This window comes from Prionailurus viverrinus, chromosome D4, assembly GCF_022837055.1.
Source record: "Prionailurus viverrinus isolate Anna chromosome D4, UM_Priviv_1.0, whole genome shotgun sequence".
In the NCBI taxonomy this organism is placed as follows: Eukaryota; Metazoa; Chordata; class Mammalia; order Carnivora; family Felidae; genus Prionailurus; species Prionailurus viverrinus.
The window spans coordinates 92,017,778-92,042,194 of record NC_062573.1 but is presented as its reverse complement, the minus strand read 5'-3'; the positions used below and the strand labels follow the sequence as shown (position 1 = coordinate 92,042,194).

General features: G+C 55.2%; 1 protein-coding gene across 3 annotated transcripts in view; it reads left to right on the top strand.

Annotated features, from left to right (window-relative positions):
• The window catches only part of BRD3 (bromodomain containing 3), a 63,729-nt gene that overhangs the window by 11,960 nt on the left and 27,352 nt on the right, over positions 1 to 24,417 (top strand). For 2 of the 3 annotated variants that reach the window (XM_047829405.1, XM_047829402.1), the window contains exon 1: positions 18,868 to 19,022. The exons of the other annotated variant lie outside the window; for it this stretch is intronic. The gene's annotated coding sequence lies outside the window, so the exon portion shown is untranslated. Of the gene's footprint in view, positions 1 to 18,867; positions 19,023 to 24,417 lie in introns of those variants that run through there. 3 annotated transcript variants of the gene reach the window in all.

The following is a 24,417-nucleotide window of genomic DNA, read 5'->3' as shown; positions in this document are numbered from 1 at the left end:
TGGGTGGATGGAAGGGTGGCTGGGTGGATGGATGGGTGGGTGGGTGGATGAGTGGGTGGAAGGATGGGTGGGTGGCTGGCTGGCTGGCTGGATGGATGGATAAGTGGGTGGGTGGATGGATGGATGGATGGATGGATGGATGGATGGGCAGGTGGGTGGATGGATGGATGGATGGATGGATGGATGGATGGGTGGATGGAAGGGTGGCTGGGTGGATGGATGGGTGGGTGGGTGGATGGGCGGGTGGCTGGGAGGGTGGGTGGATGGGCGGGTGGAAGGATGGATGGGTGGGTGGATGGGTGGGTGGAAGGATGGATGGGTGGGTGGATGGGTGGGTGGACGGAAGGGTGGCTGGCTGGCTGGATGGATGGCTGGATGGATGGATGGATAGGTGGGTGGCTGGCTGGATGGGTGGGAGGATGGGTGGTTGGTTGGAAGGGTGGCTGGTTGGCTGGCTGGATAGATGGGTGGGTGGATGGATGGATGGATGGATGGATGGATGGATGGATGGGCAGGTGGATGGATGGGCGGGTGGTTGGATGGGTGGATGGATGGGTGGATAGTTGAGTGGGCATATAGATGGATGGGTGGATGGGTAGATGGTGGGTGGATGGATGGATGGATGGATGGGTGGGTGGATGGGTGGATGGATGGATGGATGGATGGGCAGGTGGACGGATGGGCAGGTGGGTGGATGGGCGGGTGGATGGATGGGTGGGTGGGTGGATGGATGGGTGGGCGGGTGGATGGATGGATGGATGGATGGATGGATGGATGGGTGGGCGGATGGGTGGATGGTTAAATGGATGGGTGGATAGGTGAGTGGATGGATGGATAGGTGGGTGGCTGGATGGGTGGGTGCGTGGATGGGTGGGTGGGTGAATGGGTGGGTGGATGGGTGGATGGGTGGATGGATGGATGGATGGATGGGTGGGCGGGTGGGTGGATGGATAGGCGGGTGGGCGGATGGGTGGATGGTTAAATGGATGGGTGGATAGGTGAGTGGATGGATGGATAGGTGGGTGGCTGGATGGGTGGGTGGGTGGATGGGTGGGTGGACAGAATATAGGAAAGGCAATTAGGAGACCAATACACAGTCCAGGTGAGACATCACAGCATCATTGGTGGCCATGATACAAGTAGCCATTACTGAGTGCTTCCACTTTGCCAGGTAAACGTTTCTGCCACATGATCCTACTTAATCCACAAATGAGATATGTCCATTTGACAGAGGAGGAAAACGTGGGCAGAGAGATATAGTACTGAGCTGAGATTCAGGCCCAGAGCCCCCTGGTTCATGGACCCAAGATGCTGTGAGAAATTCCCAAGGAGAAGGAGATGACAAGCCAACACACCCTGCTGACGATCAGAGGTTTTCCTGCCCCAGGGAATGTCAGTTGAGCACTTTTCAAAATCTTCTCCCTGAGACGGAAACCCAGACTGTGCTGTGTTCACGTATTCAACAAGTATCAATCAAGTGCTTGCTCTGTGCTGAGCCCTGTGCCGGGTGCTGAGGGTACACCGTAAGCCATAGGACATACGTGATCTTTGCCCCAGGGACATCGGAGCATCCAAAATCACCCTCCCCACTCCGGGTCCACCGTGTCGAAAGCAGACGGAGCAGAACCCCAGGTGCCCACCAGATGCCCTGCCCGACACTCAGCCCTTCAGTCCAGAAGATTCTATGAGTAGCAACAAATATCGGTGGTGGGCTTCCAGGCCATGGGAGGAGAGCAAGCCGGAGGAAATGACCCCGGGGTATGAGGGACACTCAGTTCTGGCTGTGGCTTAGGTCAGGAGCCAGAAAGCCCAAACCCACCCCGACCCAGCATGCCCAGTCTGTGCATTTGTGAGGGAGACTCAGGCCACTGAAGCCTGGCAGCTAGGTTTCCCGGGGGTCCTCAGGCCCGCCTGCAGCCCTCCTCTGACTCAGTCTCCCCAACTGTTAATAAATAGGTGCATACATCCCTCCCCCTTCTTCTCCCTTTCCGCCATTCGCCACAGTTTGGTGAAGATGGGAAGTGACAGTTCCTGTAATGTCTGAGGCTCTGGAGGCTTCGTGTCGTTTCCAGGGAGTGAGCGTCTCACCCTGTGCTCTGGATTCGCCATGTGTGTTGACATCTGGGTGCAAGGCGGGGCTGCTCGCAGCAGCACAGATCGCCAGCCTGCTGGCCGGCCCCGGCTCCCCGGTCTGGCCCCGGAGACCGGGGCGGGTCTGCCAGGCCCTGCTGGAGGCTGGTCGCCGTGGTGATGCCCCTCCACCAGCATCACCATCCTGGGCCATTCGGACACACCCGCATTCGAGTCCTCTCCTCTGTCCTAGAACTCCACCCCCTGCGGCATGACGAAAGGTTCCGGAAAGGATCCCCGCACATTGTCACATGCCACATGGTGCCCCAGGAGGATGGCCGTGGCGGCTCCCTCCAAAGAGTCTGTGTAGAGCCAAGAGTCCCTGTCCCCATCAGTCTCAAGGGGCTCTAAACTCTCCTGACTTCCTTCTGCATAGACCTCAGCACGGTTCCAACTGCACAGGTGCTGCCATAATTAGGGTTTTAGGTCTCTTTGCCCCTCTCCAGGGCCCTCCTCCCATCGTGTTCTCCAGAACCCCCCGGCCCCCGGCCTCCGCCCCCGCCAGAGACAGAGCAGCAGCTTGACCAACCGCTCTTTGCCAGACAGAAGGATGGAGAGTTGTCTTACGAACACTGGTTTTATTCCCGGTGTCCTTGCAGCACTGCGTATACAGGAGGCGCTCAATAATGACTTTCCAAGGGGTTAAGTTGATCAGCCGGAGAGTGGGCGTGACAACTTTTGAGCATGTTGCAGCGCCAGAAAGTGAAGGAAGCTTCTGGAAATAGCAAAAGGGTGGGTCGTGTCACAGGGTCGTGGGGCCCACCTGAAAGAGCCACCCCAGCTGGGGCGATTTGAGGGGGGAAACATCTCATGTTGGCTTATGACCCAAAGCATGCAATAGATATACACAGGGGGTGACACGGATACACAGAAGCAGCTGTTCCTCAAAAGGGGGGGGGGTCCCATCTGCCAAGGTGGCACCCGGGAGACACCCGGGTAACGAAGGTACCTCCCCGCTGACACCCCCCCCCCGCCCCCAGGACAGCGGGGCCCCAGGGAGGGGATGGTATGGGGTGGGAAAGGCTCTTCACCTCTGTGGCCTTCTTTCCAACACCCATAATCCCAGAGTCCTGGTGAGAAGACACATCACCAGCCCAGCCTGGGGGGCATTCTACGAGATAACCTGGCCACTGCCCCTCCCAACTGCCCTGGTCCTCCCTCCTCCCGAGGAGCAGGGGCAGACTGACGCGCTGTCACAGATGGGAGGAGACGACCACAGGTCGCGTGTGGCGTCCGGGTCGGGTTCTGAGCAGGAGGAGGAAGCTGACGGACGGATGGACGGACGGACGGACAGACGCGCTGGCGAAACCCACATACGGTCTGTGCCGAGGGCGCCTTCTTGTTGTGCAGGCACCTTGACCTTGGTGATGCAAGGGGGTGATGATGGGGAATCTGGGAGAAGGGTCTGCGGGAGCCCCTGTGTTACCTGCAGCTTTTCTGTAAATCTAAGAGCAATCTTAAATAAAAAGTTTATTTAGGGGCGCCTGGGTGGCGCAGTCGGTTAAGCATCCGACTTCAGCCAGGTCACGATCTCACGGTCCGGTCCGTGAGTTCGAGCCCCGCGTCAGGCTCTGGGCTGATGGCTCAGAGCCTGGAGCCTGTTTCCGATTCTGTGTCTCCCTCTCTCTCTGCCCCTCCCCCGTTCATGCTCTGTCTCTCTCTGTCCCCAAAATAAATAAACGTTGAAAAAAAAATTAAAAAAAAAAAAGTTTATTTAAACAAAGAACAGGCAAATCCCTTGTCCCCCCCCCCCCCCCCGCAGAGAGAGATGGGGTGGGGGGGGCTTTGGCTCATCAGCGTGGACCAGACGGAGGCGCTCCACGTGAGAGGCAGCCGCCGGCCTTCGGCCACTCTTTTTGTTGCCCTGGATGGCCCTGGGCACAGGCGGGGGCCAGGGAAGCCTGGCACCCGGGTGGCCAGCAGGGCCGCAGCTCCCTCTGCGGTGCTGTCCCAGCCCTGCAAAGCTCTGGGGGTCCCCTCCCCACTCCACCCTCTGACTCGTTTCTTGACCTGGGGTTCCGGCACCCCCAGGGCCTCTGTGGGCCCCCTGGCGTTGCGTGCAGAACTTTGGAAATATGGGCACGAGGCAGGGGAGTCTAGCGGTTCGGCCCATGGGTGTTGGCCCGTCCTGGCTCTGACCCTCTGGACGCCTGTGTCCTCTCAGCCTCGGTTTCCTTGTCTGTAAGGCGGGACAGCGGCAGCACCCAACGCAGGGCGGGTGCCTGCGGGGTCAGGGACGGGGCAGGGCTGGAGGAGGGACGTGCCATCTGGGTGGGGCGCTGTGGTCCCGCACGTGAGGTGGTTCAGAGGGAACAGACAGGTGGGACCCGGGACGGAGGCCCTGAAGGGAGTGGCAGGTGTGCAGGCTCCCCCCCCCCCCCCCGGCCCCAGTTTCGCCTTCCCTCCCCCACACCTGCTTTCTGCTTCGCCCCAAGGCTTTTGGGAAGACGATGTCTCAAGAGCATCACACACCATTTTCGCCCTCTGTGTTTTAGAGAAGGTCAACTTGGTGTCACAGGCCCTCCCCACCCCCCCGAAAATGCAGAGGCTCACCGGGCAGTTGTAGATAGACTAGAACTTCCAGATGGACTTTTCCTGTTCCAGGAAAGGGATGACCTGCTGTTTGGGCCAGACTTAAAACACTGACTCAGAGAACTCTACAAATCTTTCTAAAATGAGCAGCTCGGGGCGCGTGGGGGGCTCAGTCGGTTGAGCGTCCGACTTTGGCCCAGGTCATGATCTCCTGGTTCGTGAGTTCGAGCCCCGCGTCGGGCTCCATGCTGACAACTCGGAGCCTGGAGCCCGTTTCGGATTCTGTGTCCCCCTTTCTCTCCGCCCCACCCCTGCTTGTGCTCTGTCTCTCTCCGTCTTTCAAAAATGAATAAACATAAAAAAATTTTTTTTTTTTTAAACGAGCAGCTCTCAGCAGTGCCCGGCTGGCCCAGTCGCTGAAGTGGCAGACTCCTGATCTTGGGGCTGTGAGTTCTAGCCCCTCGCTGGGTGTAGGGATCACTTAAAAAACTAAAATCTTAAGAAGAAATAAATATAAGATAAATAAAATGAGCAGCTGTCACGATTAAAGCAGCCACAGGCCAAGTACCACCTTAGTGACTTCATTTGCTCCTGGTGTCTCCCAGTCACCGCTTGGCAAGGGCCCTGCGTGGAGCCCCGCCCCGCCTCACCCCGCACTCACAACCCACGGGCTGAGAGCCATACCCAACGGATCCGTCCACACGTCGTTTGTCCCGCCCATCTGTGCTAAGCACCAGTCACGGACGGGGAGATTAATACAGCCGCGGGGCCACAGCCCTTGGGAGCGACACACGGCTTAAGACTTGTTGCCCCACGGTGGGGGCGAGTCCTGCGAGGTGTGTGAGGGATAAAAAGAGGGGGTATGATCAGGCAGGCTCCCTGAGGAGGAGACCCCTGAGAGCCTGAAGGGACATAGGAAAAGTGAGCAGCAGGAGCCAGGGAAAGCCAGGCAGGGGAGACGAGTGTTCCCAGCAGGAAGAACAAACAGCTTATGCAAAGGCCCTGTGGCAGGAAGGCGTTTGGTGAGTCTGAGGGCCAGGATGCGCGATCGGCCGGAGCGTGTGGGAGCTGCAGGCCATGCTGGAGACGTGGCGCGACCTTGGGGGGCTGTGTCCCGTCCCGCCGCCCTGTGGGAGCTGGAGGCTGCTGTGGCTTTACAGGAAGAGACAGGGAGTGGACGCAGTGGGGTGATATTCAGGAAGCAGGACCCGTAGGAGATGGTGGCCGACTGAACGTGGGGAGTAGGGTGCTGCTGGGAGTCAAGGGCATGACACCAGTTCCTGATGGGGCATTTGGGGCACGGGGGTGCCTGTGCCCGAGGCAGGGAGCCCCACGGCTCCGCCCCTCCATCTGCCACCTCTCAGGACTTCCTCGCTGTCGGGTCCATTGCCAGTTGCCCTGTTCAGTCCTCAGCTCATGTCTCAGGGCTGTGACCGGGGCCCTTCTGCTCCTCTGGCTGCACAGGCACCGCCTCCTTCATCCCCCAGGACCCCGCAGTGCACGTTCCTCATCAGCCCCATTTCACGGCCGAGGAAACTGAAGCTCAGAGGGGTTTAGCATCCAGCTGGAGGTCACACGACAAGGGGACAGTTAGGACTCAAACCCAGACCCGCGTGACGCTGAAACACACACCCTCCGCGATCACCTGTGCTGGGCCTCAACAGCCGGTGCCCAGGGGCCGCTGTTGCGAACCCTCACTTGGCCCCCCGCGCACACGGCGTGGGGTGCGCAGGTGCGTGGGGATAGAGGACAACTTATTTTCTGGTGCCCTTTTAATGGCTTGAAATTCTTCTACTCCTATTATCTTTGTGGGAACCTCTCCAATTTCATTTATTATTTATACATTTTTCTAGTATTTATTTACCTTTGAGAGACAGAGAGACGGAGCCTGAGCAGGGGAGGGGCAGAGAGAGAGGGAGACACAGAATCGGAAGCGGGCTCCGGGCTCTGAGCTGTCCGCACAGAGCCCGACGCGGGGCTCGAACTCACAAACCGCGAGATGGTGACCTGAGCTGAAGTCGGACGCTTCACCGCCTGAGCCACCCAGGCTCCCCTATACCTCTCCAATTTTAAAGGCAGACTGCCCTGAAGACAGCAGTGGCCGTCATCCTGCTGAGCACAGAGACCTCAGAGTCCTGCCTCCCCCGCCCCCCACCTCCCCTCCCATCTCTCTTGGGACATCAGCAGGGGTTCATATCAGCTCTGCGAGATAGACACCCAAAGTGACAACAGTAAGCAAGGCAGAGGGAGGTGGCCGGGGCTGGGCGGGTGGGGGCTCCTCCTCTCTTGCAGGTGGAAAGGCAACGTGGGGCTGCTGCCCACATCCAAGACTACTCTTCACCCCAAAAAGAAACCCCGTGCCCACTGAGCGGTCACTCCCCACACCCCCTCCCGCCAGCCCCTGGCAAATACCCATCTGCTTTCTGTCTCTACGGGTTTGCCCACTATGGGCGTTCGACATCACTGAAATGCTACAACATGTGATCTCGTGCCTGGTCTCTTTTCACCCGGCATATCCTTTTCAGAACCCATCCACGTTGTGACAGACGTCAGCACTTGGTTCCTTCTTATGGCCGAATCCTATCCCACGTGCGGACATCCTACATTTTATTAATCATTCATCATTTGACGGACATTGGGGTTCTTCCCACTTTGGGGCTCTTACGAACGATGCTTCTATAAACTGTGTAAAATTCTTCGAACACCTGTTTGCAGTTCTCTTGGGTTCCCACCTGCGAATGGAATTGCTGAGTCGTATGGCAATTCTGTGCTTACCTTTTCCAGGAAAACCACCAAACTGTTTTCCAAAGGGTCTGCTCCATTTCCCACTCCCACTGTACAAGGGCTCCAATTTCGCCACATCCTTTCCAGCACTGGTTATTTTCGGGGTTTTGTTTGTTTGTTTGTTTTGTTTGTGTTTGTGTTTGTTTTTTAATAGTTATCCTCCTGGGTATTCTCACTGTGGCTTTGACTTACATTCTTGATGACTAATGGTGCTAAGCATCTTGTCATGTGCTTGTAGATCACTTCTAGATCTTTGGAGATACAAAGGTTGATGAAATCTTCTTAAGGTCTTAAGAATTAAGATCTGTTCAAGTCTTTTGCCTGTTTTTAAGTTGCGTTGCTTGTCTTTTGGCTGTTATAAGAGTTCTTCATATATTTTGGATACTAGACTCTAATCAAATACATAATTTGCAGATATTTTCTCTCATTCTTTTGGGTTGTCTCTTCACTTTCTTTAGTGCTCTTGGATGCATGAAGGTTTTTAATTTTTTTTTTTTAACATTTATTCATTTTTGAAAGGCAGAGAGAGACAAAGCGTGAATGGGGAAGGGAGAGAGAGAGAGAGGGAGACACAGAAACAGAAGCAGACTCCAGGCTTCGAGCTGTCAGCACAGAGCCCTACCCGGGGCTCAAGCTCACGGACCGTGAGATCATGACCTGAGCCCAAAGTTGGACGCCCAACCGACTGAGCCACCCAGGCGCCCTGGAAGTTTTTTATTTTGATGAAGTCAAATTTATCTGTTTTTTCTTTTGTTGCTCATGTTTGGGCTTAGTATCTAATAATTCATGGCCAAATCCAAGGTCTTGTAGATTTATTCCTATGTTCTCTGCTAAGAGTTTTGTGGTTTTAGTTTTTACCTTTAGGCCTTTGATCCATTTGGAGTTCATTTTTGTATACGGTGTGAGGAAGGGGTTCATTTTTATTCTCTTGCATGGGGATATCCAGTTGTCCCGGCACCATTTGCAAAAAAGATGATTCTTTCTGTGCACTTTGGTGCCCACATTTTTTCTTCTTAGGATGGCATCTGTCATTTTTGGTTAGGGTCCACCTTAATGACCTCATTTTAACCCAAATACCTCTTGAAAGCCCCTATCTTCAACTACAGTCACATTCTGAAGTTAACGAGGGTTATGACTCACATAAGAACTGGAATTCACCCCATAACAAGATCATCTTTTTCTCCCCAGTTCTTTTAACGTGGTGTACTGCATTCATTGATATTGATGTGTCAAACTACTCTTTCATTCCTGGAGTAAGTCTCAGTTGTTGTGTGATCCTTTTAATATGCTGCTTGCTGGTATTTTCTTGAGGATTTTTGTGCCTGTACCCACAAGGGATATTGGGCTGTAGTTTTCTTGTGGTGTCTTTGTCTGGCTGTGGTACGAGGTAATAATGGCCTCATAAATGATAGGGGAGTGATCCCCCCTCCTCTATTTTTGGGAAGAGATTGAGAAATACTGCTGTTAATTCTTTAAACGTTTGATGGAATTCACCAATGAGGCCATTTGGTCCTGGGCTTTCCTCTGTTGGAGGTTTTTGATTACCTATCCAACCTCTTTTACTTATTGTAGGTTTTTTGAGATTTTGTGTTTCTTCTCTCTTTTTTTAATTTTTAAAAACGTTTTATTATTTATTTTTTTTTGAGAGAGAGACAGAGTGTGAGTGGGGGAGGGGCAGAGAGAGGGAGACACAGAACCCGAAGCAGGCTCCAGGCTCTGAGTTGTCAGCACAGAGCCCAACGGGGGTCTCAAACTCATGAACTGTGAGACCATGACCTGAGCCGAAGTCGGATGCCTAACCGACTGAGCCCCTCAGGCGCCCCAAGATTTTGTGTTTCTTCTCAAGACAGTTTGGCCAGTGTGCACATTCCTAGGGGTTCATCCATCTCATCTAGGTTATTAAATTTGTTGGCAAACCCTAAAAAGGAAGAAAAGTAAGCCCAAGTATCTTCACATAAGAAAGTTAACCCCCCATTCTGATTCCTGCTTCTACTCATATGAGCTTCTCTCTTGTTTTCCAGGCCAATCTACCTAAAGGATGGTCTATTTTGTTGACTTTTTAAAAATTTTTTTTATTTATTTTGAGAGACAGAGAGAGAGAGCAGGGGAGGGGCAGAGACAGAGGGAGACACAGAAACTGAAGCAGGTTCCATCGAGGCTCTGAGCTATCAGCACAAAGCCTGATGTGGGGCTCAAACTCATGAACTGTGGGATCATGACCTGAGCTGAAGTCAGATGCTTAACTGACTGAGCCACCCAGGCACCCTCTGTTTTGTTGATTTTTTTCAAAGTAGACTCTATACCCAGTGTGAAGCCTAATCCAGGGCTTGAACTCACGACCCTTAGATCAAGACCTGAGCTGAGATCAAGAGTTGGACACTTAACTGACTGAGCTACCCAGGTGTCCCTGTTGATTAAAAAAACAAACAAAAAATCTTTTAATCTTTTAATTTAGTTAGTCCTCTCTCTTGCTTTTCTATTATTTATTTTATTCATATCCTCTCTAATTTGTATTGCTTCCTTCCTTCTGCTAGCTTTGAGTTTAGTTTGCTCCTTTTTTAGTTCCTTTTGGTGGGAGTTCAGGTGATTCATCCGAGATGTTTTCTCTTTTTTAATATAGGCACATATAGCTATGAATTTCTCTCTGGGTGCTGCTTCTGCCAAACCCCGTAAGTTTTGGAATGTTTGGATTTTTTTTGTTTGTTTGCTTAGTATTTTCTTTTTTTTTTTTTTAATTTTTTTTAACGTTTATTTATTTATAGGACAGAGAGAGACAGAGCATGAATGGGGGAGGGGCAGAGAGAGAGGGAGACACAGAATTGGAAACAGGCTCCAGGCTCTGAGCCATCAGCCCAAAGCCCGACGCGGGGCTCGAACTCACGGACCGCGAGATCGTGACCTGAGCTGAAGTCGGACGCTCAACCGACTGAGCCACCCAGGCGCCCCGTGTTTGCTTAGTATTTTCTAATCTCCCTTGTGATCTTCTTTGACCCATTGGTTGTTTCAGAGTGTGTTGTCTGATTTCCACATGTTCATGAATTCTCAAATTTTCTTTCTGTTAGTGATTTCTCGCTTCCTTTGGTTGTGGTCAGAGGAGATATTTTGTATCATTTTAATATTAAAAAAATTTATTATTTATAAATTTGTAAATGTTTATTCAACTTTGAAAGAGAGAAAGAGAGAGCAGAGGAGGGACAGAGAGAGAGAGGGAGAGACAGAATCCCAAGCAGGCTCCACGCTGTCAGCACAGAGCCTGATGCGGGGCTCGAACCCACATACTGTGAGATCATGTCCTCCACGCTGTCAGCACAGAGCCTGATGTGGGGTTCGAACCCACATACTGTGAGATCATGTCCTGAGCTGAAGTCCGATGCGCAACCAACTGAACCACTCAGGTGCCCCTCATTTCAATCTTTTTAATAAGTTTTTGAGACTTGTTTTGTGGCTTAACATGTGGTCTGTCCCGGAGGACGTTCCCTGGGCCCTTGAGAAGCATGTGTGTTCTGCTGCTGTTGGGCAGAGCGATCTACATAAGTGTTAGGTCTGGTTGGCTCTAGTATCATTCACGTCCTCTGTTGCCCTGCTGATCTTGTCTGCTTGTTCCATTCATTATTGGAATGGAGGTGTTGAAGCCTCCAACTATTCTCATTGAACCGTTATTTCTCCCTTTGATTCTGTTAGCTTTTGTTTAATATTGCCCCTTGTTGGGGGCTCTGTTTGTATGGGCATACATGTTTATTATCGTTATATGTTCTTGTTATGTTCAACCCTTTATTATTATATAACGTGTTTCTTTGTCTCTTGTAACAATTTTGGGCTCAGAGTCTAGTTTGTCCGATATTAATATAGCCGCTCCAGCTCTCTTTTGGTCACTGTTTATTATTTTTTAAATGTTCTTATTTTATTTTTGAGAGAGAGAGAGAGAGAGTGAGTGAGTGAGCATGAGTGGGGGAGGGGCAGAGAGAGAGGGAGAAACAGAATCTGAGCTGTCAGCACAGAGCCGACGCAGGAACACTTGAACTGTGAGATCATGACCTGAGCTGAAATTGGATGCTTAACTGACTGAGCTACCCAGGCGTCCCTGGTCACTGTTTAAATGGAGTATGTTTTCCTATTCTTTTACTCTTAACTTATTTGTTTCTTTGGTTCTAGTCTCTTGCAGACAGCATATGGCTGGATTATGTTTTTCCCCCTTTCATCCTTCCTGTCAATTGCTGCCTTTGAATTGGATAATTTAATCCATTTACATTTAATGTAACTACCTGTACAGAAGAACTTCTGCTGTTTTGCCATTCAGTTTTGATATGTCTTATATCCTTTTGTGCCCCAATTCTTCCACCAGTATCTTCTTTTGTATTAGATATTTGCTACTGCACCATTTTCTTCTCTTTTACTAAATATTTTTTAGTTATTTTCTTATTGGTTGCCCCGGAGATTATTATTAACATATTAATTTATAATAAACTATTTTGTATTGGTTTCACTAGTATACAAAAATGATGCTTCTGTATCAGGCCATCCCTCCCTCATGTTGTCATTGTTACAAATTATATCTCTATACATGATCCACTGAGATAGATTTATAGTTATTGTGTAGTTGTCTTTTTTTTTTTAATTTTTTTTTCAACGTTTATTTATTTTTGGGACAGAGAGAGACAGAGCATGAACGGGGGAGGGGCAGAGAGAGAGGGAGACACAGAATCGGAAACAGGCTCCAGGCTCTGAGCCATCAGCCCAGAGCCCGACGCGGGGCTCGAACTCACGGACTGCGAGATCGTGACCTGGCTGAAGTCGGACGCTTAACCGACTGCGCCACTCAGGCGCCCCTTTTTAAAAAATTTTTTTTTCAACGTTTATTTATTTTTGGGACAGAGAGAGACAGAGCATGAACGGGGGAGGGGCAGAGAGAGAGGGAGACACAGAATCGGAAACAGGCTCCAGGCTCTGAGCCATCAGCCCAGAGCCGTGTAGTTGTCTTTTAAATGGCATAGGTAGAAAAAGAGGTGTTACTAACCAAAAATATATTAATCTGACTTTTGTATTTACCGAAGTAGTTCCCTTTACTGTTCTTTATTTCTTCATGTGGATTCAAGCTACTCTCTCCTGTCCATTCATTCCTCAAAGGGCAGGTTTCTAGCAACAAACTCTCAGTTTTTGTTTATCTGAGAATGTCTTGATGTCTCTTTCTTTTCTACGAGATAGTTTTGCTGGATATGGAATCTTGGTTGACAGGATTTTTTTCTCTTTTAGCACTTTGCATATGTCATCATGCTGCTTTCTGGACTCCATGTGGTTGTGTGTGTGTGTGTGTGTGTGTGTGTGTTTTAAGTTTATTCATTCATTTTGAGAGACTGAGAGAGCATGAGCAAGGGAGGGACAGAGAGAGAAGAGAGACTATCCCAAGCAGGCTGCACACTATCAGCACGGAGCCCAACATGGGGTTTGAACTCCCGAACCATAAGATCATGACCTGAGTTGAAACCAAGAATCGGATGCTTTACCAACTGAGCTATGCAGGCGCCCCACCTCCATGGTTCCTGATGACAGATAAGCTCTTGATCATACTGAAGCCCCCTTGTACATGATGAGTGACTTCTTTCTGCTTCCAAGATTCTCTTCGTCTTTCAACATTTTGATTATAATGTACAGATCTCTGAGTTTATCCCACCTTGGTTAACTTTTTTGAGCTTCTTGGCTATGCAAACTTTTGTCTTTCATCAAATTTGGGAAATTTTTGGCTGTTATTTCATAAAATATTCTTTCTTCCCCAATGTTTCTGTAATTTTCCCATTGTACATACATTAGTATGCTTGATAGCATTCTGCCGGTCTCTTAGGCTCTGTTCATTTTTCTCTCTTTTCTCAGTTTTGATCATCTCAATCAATGTATCATTAAGTTCTTTGATTGTTTCTTCTGCTTGCTCAAATTTGTTATGGAGCGCTTCTAGTGAATTTTCTGTTTCAGCTATTGCTCTTTTCAAACCCAGAATTTCTATTTGGTTCCCTTTCATTATTTCTGTTTTATTGCTGTTCTCTATTTGGTGAGATATTGTGCGTATGGTCCCCTTAATTCTGTGTGCCTGGTTTCCCATAGCCCTTGAGCGTATTAACAGAGTTGATTTAAAGTCTTTATCCAGGAAATCTAACCTTTGGGCTTCCCGAGGGATCGTTTCTATTAATCTCTTTCCCAGTATACTGGCTACACTTTCTTGCTTGTTTGCATGCCTCACATTTTGTTGTTGTTGTTGTTGTTGTTGTTGGCAATTGGACATTTTGAATATTATAACATGGCAGCTCTGGAAGTCAGATTCTCCTCCCTCCCTAGGGTTTGCTGCTGATGGCTCCTGTTGCTTGATTTTTCTGAACTAACTTTGTAAATCCAGTATTCTGCATTGTGTGTGTGGCCAGTGAAGTGTCTGCTTCATTAGCGCAGTGGTGAGCTAGTTATTCAATCGAAATTTCATGCAATGCTGAGATTAAACTGCCTCTTCCTTGATTGTTTTTCCAGTTTATGTAAACCTTTGACTAGTTTCCAGAGTACAGATAAAGTATATTCTGACAGGTTTTGCCGGTTTATTTGCTGTTTCTGCAGAGTTATGGGCCCTTGGAGTCCTCTGCTCTGCCATTTTTGCTGACTTTATCTCAGCCGATTGCCAGTCAGATCTTGTTTTCTCTGATGGCTTTTGTTCCTCTGTGATACGTTTAGGGGCGCGCTGACTGGTTTATCCTGCTTGTGCTTGAAGGATTCATTTCCTCCATCTATTTTGTTCAAGTTTCATCTATTATCTGTACAAATATTTCTTCTCCCCTTTAATTCTTAACTCTGTCTATCTGGAGTTCCTATTAGAACGATGGCATAACACCCCTTTCCTGTTTTTTAAATGAATGTTCCAATTTTCATATTTCCCACCTCTTTGTTCCTCTAATTCTCTCTTCAACAGTGTCTAAGCCACTCTGTATCCCTTCCTCTGAGGTTTAAATTTCCACGTAGCCTGTATTTTTGTTTTTGTTTTTTTTTATTTTTTAGCCTGTATTTTTGATTTCTAGAACTTCTAAGATTTTTTTTTTCAAAATTTCAAAAAATTTTTTAATTACTTATTTAACGTTTTCAATCATTCTGAACATACTTATCTCGTCATCTCGGGGTTCCTCCTCAGAGGCGGGGGATAGAAGGAGGGAATACAGACAGGGCCATGATGTCACAGGACGTCAACACAGATAGCTTTCCTGCAGGTGGCAAAGCCAAGAGGGGTTGTCACCACGGCCTTGTAATGCCAGGGGCACCTCCACTTTGAGCGAGGATTCCAGGAGACCAGAAACCGCAGCACTTCCCGGGCCAGCCCGCCTCCGTTCTATTACCATGATTGTTTCTGCAAACAAAACGTAGGTTTTGGTTCATAGCAATACCTGTTTGCCATGGAAGAAAGCAATGATTGTCAAGGAGCACTCACAATCCTGGTTCCCTCCCACACTTAGCTGCCATGACCACCCGAGCCCAGCTTCCCTGGCTTCCTTCCCGGCTTGATCTTTCCCCACAGCACCGAGCACCGTCAGGCACCCTCATCCCCTGACTGAGGCTCCTCACGCTTTTCTAAGAGAACCACCAGTTAAGAACAGGAGCCTCTGGTTCCTCAAACGTGCCCCTCGCCTCCCCTACCAAAACGCAGCAGGGTCCTAGAAGGCGCCTTGCGGGTGAAACGTGAACCCTCACCCGGCTCAGGCTAGTTAGCAATTTAACCTCGCTGTGCCTCCATTTTCATCTGCAAAGTGGGCACAGTAACCCCTACCTTCATAGAATTGTCTGCGGATTCGGTGAAATTATGTATGTAAAGCTGCTGACACCGTGTGCTGGCACACAGTAGGTGCTCATTAAATGACTGTGCGGTCAGAAACCTCTGCCCTTCACCCCCAAAGCTCTCTGCAACCCAGCCTTTGTAGAGACAGATAGTCCTTTCTTAAAAAAAAAAAAAAAAAAGTTTTTTTTTAACGTTTATTGATTGTTGAGAGACAGAGAGAGGCAGAGCGCAAGCAGGGGAGGGGCAGAGAGAGGGAGACACAGAATCCGAAGCAGGTTCCAGGCTCCGAGCCGTCCGCACGGAGCCTGACGCGGGGCTCGAACCCAGGAACGGTGAGATCATGACCTGAGCCGAAGTCGGACGCTTAACCGACCGAGCCACCCAGGCGCCCCATGTGGGGCTCAGAAACTTTTTTTTTTTAATGTTTATGTATTTATTTTGGGGGGGGGAGCCGAGGGAGAGAGGGAGACGGAATGAATCCCAAGCCGGCTCCGTGCTGTCAGTGCAGACCCCGACACGGGACTCAAACTCACGAGCCGAGACATCATGACAGGAGCTGAGATCAACCACCCAGGTGCCCCCCTCCTTTTTTTTTTTTCCTTAAGTTGTTCTGAGGGCTGATGAGTCTCCTGGGAAGCTGGGGAGGACTCACAATAACTATTTATTTATTTATTTATTTATTTATTTATTCATTCATAAGAGCAAGCAAGTGCGCCCTCACGAGCGGGGGACAGGTAGAAAGAGAGGGAGAGAGAGAATCCCAAGCAGGATCCGGCTGTCAGTGCAGAGCCTGATGCGGGGCTCGAACCCACGGACCGTGAGATCATGACCTGAGCTGAAATCAAGAGTCGGATGCTCAACTGAAGCGCGCCATCCGGGCGCCCCACAATAACTAAACTTTTGAGAGACTTGTGTAGAAACTGTAATGCAGTAATACAAACTGCTCGATGCCTCCAGGGTCATGATGGGCAAAGACCGCGTAAAAGCGGAGGAGGCAGTTGAGGCCCTGGGCCCTGTCCTGGCCTGAATGTGGGTTTAAGGCTGGGGACAAGCTTTAAGGCCATGGCCTTAAGGCTTCCCACAGGGTTCTGTGTGGGGGTGAACGGGGCAGCGGCCTTAGCTGGAGGAGGTCTGGCTGTCCTGAGGTTTCCAGATGCAGGCTGCAGGGTGGGACAGGAGCAGGAGAAAACAAGTCATTCCTTCATGCCAGACCCCCCATAGGCCCTGGGGACAGAGCCCTGCTGTCACAGAGCTGCCACACTGGAGCGGGGACAGCCGATAAATGGGCCATGCAAGTAAGAGACGGAGGTGGAGAGGGGAGCCCCAACAAAGTTGGGGCCGCAGGCCCGGCCTTTTGCACACACCCTTTTCCCTCCCACAGCAGAGCTCAGGCCCTATTTCTGTAGTCCTTTGACAGATGAGGAAACCAGGGTTGGGGAGATTAAGTGACTCCATTCCGGGCACTCAGCAATCCCCAGAGGCCCAACCTCAGTGGTGTTGAAACTCCAAGAGCCTGGGCTGATTAGGGGACGGTCACTGGGGCCGCCGTGGGTTTCTTCCCAAGGCAGCCCTGCCTCTCAAGAGGCCCCAGGGAGGGGCCACGGCACCAGGCCTGACAGGTAGTTAGCCAGGGGCTGGGATGCCCAAATGCCAGCCTCTGTCACATTCCTCTTACAGATTCTGCTCCTAGAGACTTCCAGCCTCACGGAAGGTTACCCCACCAAGCCACCTGGGCAGCACAAGTGAGCACGAGGAAGGGAAAGGTGGGGACCTGCATCCTTCCATCAAAGCCAGGTCCCCAGGGAGAGCCCAGGTTCCTGCTATATTCCTGGCACGGGTACTCTTTGGATCAGCAGGCTACCCAAGGAGGGTCCTCAGGGTCCTGGACATTCGGTCAGCAGCCTTGACAGCCTGGCTGGTCAGGGGCAGCCTCTGTGGACTCCAACCAGGCTCTGCAAGGCCAAGACCAGGTGGAGAGGATCTTTGGTTTGGCCCGAGGAGGAGTGAGGTGGGATCATCCCGATGGCGCGTGCCCAGGACGTCCTAGAGGAGGAGACCCAGACGACAGGAAAGGAACGCAGCCTTGGAGATGACTAACACAGGAGTCTGTAAACCCGGGCTTCCGGAGGGGTGCTATCAGGACCACAGGTCTAAGGTGTCAACCTGCAGATTCTCATCATCCACTCCTTGGCCTTCTTGGAAACTAGAAAGGCAAGGTTTTCCCCACGGGCGCCTTGCTCTGGAGTCTTGCCTGGGGTGTGTAAGGGGTCCTGGGCTCCCAGGGAAGGGGCAGCGTGGATGGTCTGGGAAGGTGTTGGCCTGTCCTGCGAACTGTTTCCCAGGCCGCCAGGCTCTGGCATCTCAGCTCTCCCACGTGTTAGCTCTGTGACCCAGGGCAAGTCGCTCCACCTCTCAGAGTCTCAGTTTCCTCGCCTGTAGGACAGGTGGGACATTCTGGAACCACAGGATGGCTAAATGGGCTCAGGGGAGACCGCACTCACTCTAACATTAGTAAGATGCGTGCATTTCCGCGGGAGAACGCCTGAGCACCCTGAAGTAAACCCAGCGACCCCACGGGCTTGGGATGGGTCCAGCCCACACAAGCAAACTTGACCTTGCAATTGGCAGGTTCAGCCAACACATAGGAAAACCTGTCCCTAGACATTTTTATGGGGGTCTCACGTACGCAAGGTGTGTCCACCTGATATTACAGCTGGATAAAACTGTTCTCGTGTATACACCTGAGGAATGGCCACCCAAAACAAGACCCGAAACGTGTCCATGAGCTGAGCTTTTGAAAACACAGAAGAGCCAAGGGTCTCTGCTGTTACCTTTGTGGCCCACTCCTGGAATCTCAGGATGGGGACCTTTAGCTCATTCCTGCTCCTCCCGGCGCAGATGGGGAAACTGAGGCTGGCGGACCGACCAGGGCTTTGGGCAGAGCCGTGAACACCCCCTGCTCCCTGCCAGCTCCGGCGGTTCGGCGCCTTCTCGCACGCCAGCGGCATTGGGCTCACGACCCCCGCGCCAGGGGGACGCGAGCTGGGCGGCGGGCCCAGGCGGAGAAGGGTAGACGGAGGGGGCGCGGCCGAGGGCGGCTCCTCCCCGGGCGGGGCCGCCCCTGCGCGCGCGCGCGCCGAAGCCCCGCCCCCGCCCTTCGCGCGCGCCCCCGCCGGGCTAATTAGGCGCGCGGTTTGTTTACAAACACGGGGCTGGGCAGGTGCGCGCCGCCCCAACGGTGCGCGTCTGGGGTTCGAGGGCGGCCCCCCACCCCCGGGCTCCGGGGTCCCCGGGAGGGAGTGGCGGCGGGAGGGCCGCCGCCGGCCGCGCTCCTGCCTTTTCCACGCCTCCCGCGGGCACCAGGAAATTCGCCCGTGGGCCCGAGTCCCCCGACGCGGCGGGGCGGGTGGCGGGGACGCAGGGCTGGCCACGCGGGCCCGGGCTAGGGGCGGCCGCCGGGGGTCCCCGCCCCGCCCCGCCCCGCGCGCCCCCCGGGCCGGGCCCGCTCGCGGCCGGGTCGGCGGGGCGGGCAGCGGGCGGGGGCGCGCGGGGCGGGGCGCGGCGCCGGCGGGGCCGGGACATGTAGTCCGCGCGCCGCGGCCTCCCCTGGGCGGCCCCAGCGCGGGCCCGGCCGCGGACTACGACTCCCGCCAGGCGCCGCGGCGCAGCGCATGAGCCCTGCTCGGCTCCGGCGCGTCTATTATGCTGCCGGGGCCGGCGAGCCAAAGAGGAGCCGGCCGCGCGGGCCGGGAGGGACGGCCGCTGGAGCCGCCGAGGCCAAGTACGCCTTTCTCTTGCTTCCTTGCGCGCGCGGGGCGGCGGGCGGCGCGGGCGGCGGCGGGCCGGGCGGGCCGGGGAGCGCGGCCCCGTGCGCCCCGCGCGGGCCGCCGGCGCGTCCCGGGAGCCGGGCGCCCCGGCCGCCGCCGCCTTTGTGCGCGGCCACGATGCAACAAAGCGCGGCGGCCGCCCGGGGTCGCGGCGGCGGCGGCGGCGGCGCGGGCTCCCTCCCCTCCGCCCTCGCCCGCGCCCTCCCGGCCGCCCGCGCCCCGGGCTGGGGGCGTCACCGCAGCTGGGGCGCGCAGCCCGGAGTTGGCACGGCCCGCGCGCCCCGCGCCAACCCGGCCTCCCGCGCCCTCCCTCGCGGAAGGGATTTTTTTTTCCCCCTTTCCTCTGCCCGCCATCTTTCGGAGGGGGGAACGAGGGAGGACGCGGAGGGGAAGGTGCGCGGCGGCGTCCCCGGCCCGCCGTGCGCGCCGGCGCCACTTTCCCGGCGCCCGCCCGCCCTGGCTGCGGCCCCTCAGGGCTCGCGCTGGGGGCCCGGCGCCGCCGCCGCCGCCGCCGCCGCCGCCGCCGCCCCCGGGGCGGGGGACGAGACCAGGCCGGGCCCGCCTCGGAGTGGCGCGGAGCAGCTTGCTCCCAGAGTTAGGGGCCCCGCGCTGACTTTGAGCCCCTTTGAGTTGCTGGGTCGTTGTGGCCAGGCCAGGCCAGGAGGAGACCCAGTTCCCGTTTTGAAATGAGCCTGAAAAGCGCTTAATCCGGGCGAGGTCGACCTGGAGCGGGAGGAGCGGGGTGCTTCTCTCCTTTCCCACTCGGGGTGGGCACCGGCCTGACCATGGCACAAGCCCATCGGGGAGGAATGCCCGCCACGCAGACCTCGAACGTCCCCGTGGCCCTAGTGGGCTCCTCCGTGAATAAAGCTGGGGGCCCCGGGGAGCGCTCGCTCTCTCTCTCTCTCTCTCTCTCTCTCTCTTTTTCTTTCTCTCCCCCTCTCCCTCTCCCTCCACCGGTTGCTCATATGGGGGCAGGGCTAGCGTGGAGCCTTGTGCGGCCTCCTTTCTCTCGGGGGCCCAGGAACGGTTTTGGAAAGCTGGAAGTGGGGACGCAGAATGGGGTCCGCTAGGTGGCCCGCTTGGGGCGGGTTCCTCCTGTGAATTCTCTGTTGAGCCCATTCCCCCAGTGTCCCGCGACCCTTCATTTTGTCTGAAAGCTTTCTGCCCAGACGTGCAGAACTGGCGTCCCTCCCCCGTCTGCCAACTTGGTTATTGACTGCAAAGTTATCGTGGTGGGTGTGGGGCGGGTATTGTGCATCCGTGGGCAAACTAACGGGCGGGAGGAAGATGAGGGAAACAATCCCTCCGGCCGCTCCTCGTGCTCCTCCGCCCCACTGAGGACGAAGAAGGGAGTTTTGTTAGCTATGCCCCTTACTCTTTTCTTTAAGATGGGGATTGTTTTCTTGGGTCTGTGGCGTGGCCCTGGGAGATCCTGAAGTCTATGCAAAGTTGCCTGGCCTGGCATTTCGGTGGCGGCAGGGGACAGGGGAGTAGCTTTGGCTGCAAAGGGGTCAAAGAAATGTCTGAATCTGTGCAGGGGGTCAGTTCTCAGGAGGTAAGGACCTCTTCTCCTGCCCAGGGGCCCTTCGCAGCAGCCCTAAAGGTGGCCTCTCATTTGCAAATAAAGCTCTGTGTTTGCCCTTTTCTGTCTTGAGGCCTTGACGTGTGCTGGTGGTTACAGATAAGGAAAGATAGGGCACACAGCGGGGAGGGACAGGAGGTGACAGGAGGTGACGTGGGCAGCGGAGGGGCATTTCTCTCTGACCTTTCTGGTGACCTGGGGGGGCCTGCCTCAGCCCCTGGGCATCTGGAAGCTACCTCCAACAGCTCCTCCGGGGCCTAGATCCTGTCCCAGCCCTGCCACGGGGACGTCCAGGGAAGAGGGATTTAAGACGCTTTCTTGGGGTGGACGTTGGGCACCGTTTTGATCTTCATTTTGTTTTTAGGAAGTAGAGTAATTGATCTCCTTCAGCAGCAGCTTGCGCGTGTGCTTTGGAAGTGCGCTTCGAATAAAGGACCGGATTTGTAAACATTGGGCTCCCGCCTTTGACTCTCAGGCGGTCCTGGGCAGAAAGTGAAAGTGGAGGGGGGGGGCCCTCCAGCGCACCGCCCAGCCCAGCTCCCTGCTGCAGCCGGCGGCTCCTTCCTGTGCCCGCCTCCTGCAGGCTGGCAACTTGCCAGCCGCCAGAGTCGGGTGCCCGGCAAGCGGTGAGGTGCACGGCCACTTCCTGGTTCTAGGTGGTGGAGCTTCCCTGGGGGAGCACTGTTCTCCCCCTCCCCCCGCCCCGAGCAGAGTGGTTCTGGTCCTTCTTCCCCCCCTCCCCCCCCAACTGATCTTTGAACTGTAACCAGGGGCACCCCAAAGGCAAGCCCCGGATACCTGGCCTCAGCGGGTCGGGCGCCAGTTGAGGCAAGTCTTTGTTTTGCAAGGAAATTTTAGTGGGCCATGGCAGAAAGTGGCACCCTGCTTGTTGCATTCGTGCCTCTGGGAACTCAGGGTGCCCCAGGGACTCGTGTCTTCTTGGGAGTGCACCTCCCCTCCCGCCTGAGGCTTTGTCCTTTTGTTTGAGCGGAAGAGACCAACAGGTGTCCCCGCAGTGCTGGGCCGCCTGGTGTGCTTGGGCCGGGCGCACCGGTCACCATCTAGGTGCCCAGGTGGTGCCCGCTGTGTCCACGAGGCCCTTTGGTGCTCACACCCCCGCTCCGGGTACCTGTGCTCCTGCCATCCGAGAATCGTGGGGGGGGGGGGGGGGGGCGCTTAAAGGCAGAGTGTCATGTTTGGGGATCATTCACACGGTGGTGGTTTGCATTTGAAGTCTGGCTCCTGGATGCACGTTTGCGGTGGAGATGGCGGGGACCTGCGTGTGTGTGTGGCCGGGGCTTTCGGCTCCGCTGTTCGGTGCTACCGGGGAGTGTTGATTTCTTCTGCCAGCTTTTAACTGTTCTAGAACAGAGTCTGCTCTCAACTGATCTCCTTCCTAGGCCCTTTACAACCTGCAGCGAGAGCCAGCTGAAAGATGTGTTTTGAAGGAAGCCCCCTCCTCCCCGCCGCAGGTCCCAGAAGTACTGGGCGGCCTCGTCAGAAGTTAGTGAGGTGCTTGGAAGTACTGTTCCAGCCCCTCAAAAAGGGCCACCTGGGGCGCAGTGACAGTCCGGGTGTTCCTCGCTCATTTATTTCCTCTGCGTGCGGTTGAAGTCGGGCTCGGTGGCTGGTGTGGGACCGTGATCAGGACGTGCTGGTGGCTGCGGTGGGGGCCCCGTTGGGGTCCTGGGCACCAAGTGCCCCAGGACGTGGAGGTGGGGATGCCTTCAGCTGCTGGCTGCTGTCACGGTGGCCGCTGCCCGCAGACAGGAACACGTTTGCAGGTGCGTGTGGCCGGACCCTGGTAATGTGTTACTGGAAGGAAAAGGAGCCATGTGACTAAGCCAAGGGGACGCCTTTCCCATACAGGGGCAGTGACCGGAGGGTGTCACGGGGGTGCAGCGCGTGTGTAAGGGGCAGAGAGTGGCACGGGCCTCCCGAAGGGGGTGATCCCCTCAGCTGATGGCCGGCTGCTTCCAGCACCAGCCCTGGCGTCGATGGGCACTCGCGGTTGAGAGCTCCGGCTAGGCTGGCCGTCGGCTCCCGGGTAAGGTCCGCGCCCTCTGGACTCCGTCCTCACTGCCTCCGGGCTGTTCCGGCCGGACCGGGTGTGGGTCTGGGCTTAGAGACACAGGTGACCTGGTGACTGTCCCCTGTGATGACAGAAAGCCCCCACGGGCCTGTCAGAGAGGCCGAGGAGCGCCGGGGAATAGAGCTTGGGGTACACGCAGGCACTTGGGCTGCGGTTAACTCCACCACCGCGGGCGGGTTCCCAGGGAGCACAGGGCTGTAGTGACGTCACCACTGTGGGTACTGTTCCCGGGACCGCTAGGGCGGCGGTACTCCTAGCGTGTGTGGGCCGTGGTAACATCCACTAGATGCCGAGGGTGGCCAGGTGCTCAGGAGGTCCCTGCTCCTCACGCCGCGTGTCGCTGAGCTGCCTTGTTTGGGGAGCGGAGGCCAGGCCGTGGTGGGCGGCAGCCTAGCCTGGCGTGGGGCGAGGTGGGGTCGGGACCCCGTCAGGCGTGGCGGTCAGCTCTCCGGGCTCCCTTGGAGGGTCCTCGGAGCTCCTGGCAGCCCGGCACGGCAGCGGTTGAAGCGGTGCCCGCCTGTGACGTGGTCTGGTTCCCGTCAGGCGACTGGGCGCTCCCGTCTCCCTTCCCGGGATGGAACACGCCGGGGCCCGTGGGCTGCACCCCACACCGGGCAGACGCACCACAGCCTCGTGGTGGAAAGTCGGCAGGTCGAAGGAGTGGCCAGGGCGCCGAACCCTGGTGCTCATGGGGCCGGGCCCCCGCCTCCGTATGTGTGCGGGGCCACTCGGCCTCCAGCGTCCTCGGGGAGACCTGCTGTCCCGAGCGGATGGTCCTTCCCTCCCCTGGACGAGTGTGGGTGCCAGTCACTCTGTCCTCACGGCCTCTGTCCCCTGAAGACATTTCCCTTTGAGCCGTGGGTCACTTGCCCCTTCCCGGCCCCATGGAAGGTGTCATTCAGTGCGGCCTGTGGCCTGGCCTTGGGGGGTGCCCTGCGGGGATGCATATGGGTGTTGCTGGGCTCCCCCACCGCTGACACCAGATTCTGGCCCGTCAGGTGCCTGGGCCAGGGCTCAGCGTATCCGAGCGTGTGTGTGTGTGTGTGTGTGTGTGTGTGTGTGTGTGTGTGTGTGTGTCTGTCAGTCAGTCAGTCAGTCAGTCAGTCTCTGGGCCTTCACACCTGTTGAGAGGCACCCTTAGTATGGTGGGGGGAGGTCAAAAGACATATGGAGATGTACGGAGACAGAGCCTCGCAGTGGCGACGGGGTGCGACTGGTGAGCCGTGAGCCCCACTTGGCAGTGGGGTCTCAGGTCCGTGTCGCGGCCGATGTTCGGCCAAGAAAGCAGCCCTTCGGAGGCGGGCTTCCCCAAGGAGGGCCGGCGGGGTGGGGAGAAATGTAAGACCTTAGCAAACAGCGGGGCTGAAGAAACATGAGGTGGGCCAGGGGCCCGGGCCCCGGGCCCCCAGGTGCTGTGGGTACGGAGCCCAGAGGACAAGGTGGGGGGCGGGGGGGGGGGCGGGCGCGTCAGGAAGGTCGGGGCCGCAGTGCGGGTTGGTCTGCGGGCCAGGCACGGGGCCTTGGGACCGTCCTACAGACCCAGTGGAGTGGCTCTACGTTGGATGGGCCTGGGCCAGCCGGGGTCGGGTCCTGTGCTTCGGGAGAGCAGGTGTGACCTAGTCCCAGGGCGCGCTCCCTGCCTGAGCGGGTTGTGACAGGCCCAGCCTCCCGG